Source organism: Berghia stephanieae, chromosome 6, assembly GCF_034508935.2.
Source record: "Berghia stephanieae isolate SIO BIC M18660-M18661 chromosome 6, UCSD_Bste_1.3, whole genome shotgun sequence".
In the NCBI taxonomy this organism is placed as follows: Eukaryota; Metazoa; Mollusca; class Gastropoda; order Nudibranchia; family Aeolidiidae; genus Berghia; species Berghia stephanieae.
In genome coordinates, this window is record NC_088365.1 from 68274324 (window position 1) to 68278717 (window position 4394).

The following is a 4394-nucleotide window of genomic DNA, read 5'->3' on the forward strand; positions in this document are numbered from 1 at the left end:
TCAAAAACAAAAGTGGCGAACAAATTATACCTTTGACTGCCTCTCCAACATAAAACCTCTACCACTACTTTGAAATAATCGAACAAGCTCAATCGAGAACAAAGCCAGAGAGCAACATGGAAAGGGAAAATACATATAAGGGGGATTAAGACACAGCAAAAGTTATCTCTCTACCCTAGATGAGAGGTCAGAAGACCTCATCCAGAAAGTGTTATTTAAGGTATTAGCTACTTACTACATTTTTCGTGGCCGTATCAGTGATAGAAAATATCATAGCGACGAGCTGTTTCGTGGAGGAAAAAGAAAAAAGTTATATATATTATATATATATATATATATATATATATATATATATATATATATATATATATATATAATATATAATATAATATATAAATATATATATAATATATATATATATATATATATATATACATATGTGTGTGTGTGTTTGTGAGTGAGTGTGTGTGTGTGTGTGTGTCGCATGCTCAATTACTTTGAGGAAAACAAAATAATGTCATTGCATTATGCTAACAGTGGACATTTATTTCATGGTGGTGGTGGTTGAGGAACGGTGGTATCTGGAATATTTTCTCCAATTGATCAACATGACACCCTTGTCTAATTAACATTCTCTTAGAGCCCATGGAGCTGGAACGTATCCCAGTTTTTGGAGGGTTAAACAAGATTATATCAATTGTTTGTTACCCTTTGGATCAGGATGTTGTCAATCGCAAAGCACTTTACATCAGATATGTAAGACCCGGTGTAATTCGTGGTTCAAGGTGGAGATTAAATTGTATTTTTTTTAAATAGTCATAATGCTCCGGACCACTTGGACGTTTTACATAGGCAGTTACCTTCTACACCCGTAGAATCGTCCTTTAACTTAGTTTAATATAATAGAGGATTGTAAATCTTAGGATTTTCCCGTTGCATAATAAATTATAATAAACAGCGTTAAGTAATGGGTCTTATACCTGTCTAAGAAAATAACCTTCACAATAAAATCATAAGCAATTAATAAGAAAAAAAAACTACTTCCAGTTCCACTGATATTTGACAATAAATGTTAACCTTATGTTTTCTATTTTATAAGTATTAATGAACGTATTTACAGATTTTTGTATTATGTCATCATTGAGCACTTAAACAGCCACAAAACCTTGTGTGTAGTCGCCGAACAGGCAAGACGTGTTTCCATGTGCTGTGCAAGTCCAAGAAGAATTTTAAACGTTTTATGGATAAAGACAGCCATTTTTAGCCTACAGCTTTCTAAATGTATATTTTTTTTCAAAAAAAAAATCTAGGTGTTTTTTGAACCATTATTTAACACGCCGTTCAAGAAAAACATTTTCATTATACGAATGGATTCTGAAAAAGGTAAACTTTGATCTCAATTGTTTATTTCATTTTCACGATAGAGAATGTTCCCACTGTGCAGTGTCGCGATACCCAAAGTATTTATAACGCCTTAAAACTCACTCATCGAGGTGGTTACAGAAAACAACATAAAATGACTGTTCAACTTGGAAATCGACCGTGCCCTAATAACCGCCAGTCTCGTCAATTGGTCGTTTCTTGTGTATCTGTACAGGAATGTCAAAGCAATAATGAGTTTATTAATGTTCATCCCAAAACGCTGACCAATACACCTGTTGAAGTTAAAACTAACATCAACTACAACCAGCGTCCATCGGTGACAAATCGTCGTGAAAATGTTAAACCAATCAAATGTGACCCAAACAAAACACATATTATTAACGCCTTGGGGTTCCGACGAAAGGCGCTATAGAAATATGTTTATTATTATTAAAGGTGGCCAAATAAACTAGGGATCGTGTCGCAATAAAACAACTGGTATGAAAATGTGTGTAATAAATCAAACAAAATCAAGAGAAAATCACACGCACAATGATAATTGAAATATCACAATCCACAAAACCTTATTGAAACCATCTCAAAGCACTCGTATTAAATCAATGAGAAATAAGAGCTTATTGCTAAATTGTCTAATTACAGAGACGGAGCCTGATATGGCATTTTTGTTGAATCATGGCCGCAGCCCAAAGGAGATGACATCATAGCAGGTCTGGGACCACCAGGTTATCGATCTATATCAATGTCAAGAAGTGGGAGAAATGGTGGGGATATTTGCGTTGTAGTTAAAGAAAATTTAATACCAAAATTTAAAGAAATTAAATCTCTCTCTCTGTTTTCGTTGTTTGGATTTGTTTATTTTCTCTCCTGTTCCTGAAGATTAGTGTTAAAAGAATTTATTACATTATTCATTCACTTTTTTTCTGTGTTTCTAAGCGATATTTAAAAAAATCATTTGACGATAGGGAAAAGGGGTATTACTATATGCACTCTATGCATCATTTCATAGAAATAAAATAGTAGAAAATATTTACAATTGTAACATTCTAAGGGAAGGGGAAAAGTGTCGCATACGGGAATCGATCACAAATCGTCGACTAAGCCAATCCGTCAGTCATCTAACCAATTTGGCCACGCAAACCTTTTGAATGACGACACATGTAATACATACACAGCAGACCACCGCACGACTAAATGGTTGTCTGAGAAATTATTTTTACAATCTTACATTGATAGTTTAACATCCTTTTTTTGCATGTGTCTATGTACATTAAAAAGTATACGTTGTATCGAAAATGGATGAAAATAAATCCGAGCGAACTTTTAAAAAAATGTTTTAAAATAGTTACAGACCATTATTCACATACATTTTGTGTAAATTTCGGCTCAGCGAAACACATTCTCATTCAAATGGGAAAACTAACAAGCGAATTCATTATGAATATACACATAAACCATCAAAACATTATAATAATCCATTATCGAAAAATTGAGAAACATCAAATAAAATAAAGAAACTATTACCAGAATTAGACCGTTGAAAATGTTCATTTTGATGAATAGAAATAGCACGAAGGAATTCAAAGCTACAATGAAATGGCCGTCCGTTGAACACAAATGAATTCAAAGCTGGGATGACCGATTTTATTGAGATAAATGTGACACATATTCAAGCCCACGTATTTCTACATACTAGGCCAAAGTATAACAAAAAATAAAATACAGTCGTAGCTCCATAACCCGGATTCATATAAACCTCTTCCTAACTTTGAAAGTTGATTTTGGCTGGGCACCCCTTGTAAAGTACTTTGAACACGTTTAGAGAATATTGTGCTATATAAATGCTCATGTTGTATTCTTTTGGTATTCGTAGTCCTAGTAGTAGTAATAGTTGTAGTTGTGGTTGTTTCACATTATCTGTCAATTCCAGGTACCAATTAACATCTGAGTTGAGTAGGCATATAAAGTTATGCAATGATTAAATACACTTTTCTTATGAATAATGATCCATCTAAACACAGACCTTATACGTACAATCACTGTGAATGGTGTGATGATGATGATGATGATGATGATAATGATGATGATGATGATGATGATGATGATGATGATGATGATGATGATGATGATGATGATGATGATGAGGATGATGCTTATCCGTTTTGTGAAAACAATAACGAGAGCTGAATGACGTCAAAAGTAAACCACTGTTTTAAAATTGTGACAATGTTCCAGAATGTGTTATCTAGTCATGAGCCTTTGGTTTATAACGCCCCCTTTTGGTTTTTTATAAAGGGAGAAAAAAAGAAGAACAACAAATTGTTACAGTGAAAAAACAAAACCAAGAGAAGCTTTCCTTGTTTGAATTGAGTCTGTCTACGATTTATTGGTCGTTTTTCCTTGTTTGAATTGAGTCTGTCTACGATTTATTGGTCGTTTTTTCCTTGTTTGAATTGAGTCTGTCTACGATTTATTGGTCGTTTTTTCCTTGTTTGAATTGAGTCTGTCTACGATTTATTGGTCGTTTTTTTCCTTGTTTGAATTGAGTCTGTCTACGATTTATTGGTCGTTTTTTCCTTGTTTGAATTGAGTCTGTCTACGATTTATTGGTCGTTTTTCCTTGTTTGAATTGAGTCTGTCTACGATTTATTGGTCGTTTTTCCTTGTTTGAATTGAGTCTGTCTACGATTTATTGGTCGTTTTTCCTTGTTTGAATTGAGTCTGTCTACGATTTATTGGTCGTTTTTCCTTGTTTGAATTGAGTCTGTCTACGATTTATTGCTTTTGAATTGAGTCTGTCTACGATTTATTGCTTTTGAATTGAGTCTGTTTACGATTTATTGCTTTTGAATTGAGTCTGTTTACGATTTATTGCTTTTGAATTGAGTCTGTCTACGATTTATTGCTTTTGAATTGAGTCTGTCTACAATTTATTGCTTTTGAATTGAGTCTGCCTACGATTTATTGCTTTTGAATTGAGTCTGTCTACGATTTATTGCTTTTGAATTGAGTCT

At 33.4% G+C, this 4394-nt stretch overlaps 1 long non-coding RNA gene across 1 annotated transcript; it reads right to left on the reverse strand.

The window, feature by feature from the left end:
- Window positions 1-231: 231 nt before the first annotated feature.
- On the reverse strand, window positions 232-3421 carry LOC144975758 (uncharacterized). The gene is made up of 2 exons (XR_013645988.1): window positions 2905-3421; window positions 232-283 (listed from the first exon to the last, which is right to left on the reverse strand). It is a non-coding gene; the product is annotated as an uncharacterized LOC144975758 (long non-coding RNA).
- Window positions 3422-4394: the final 973 nt, after the last annotated feature.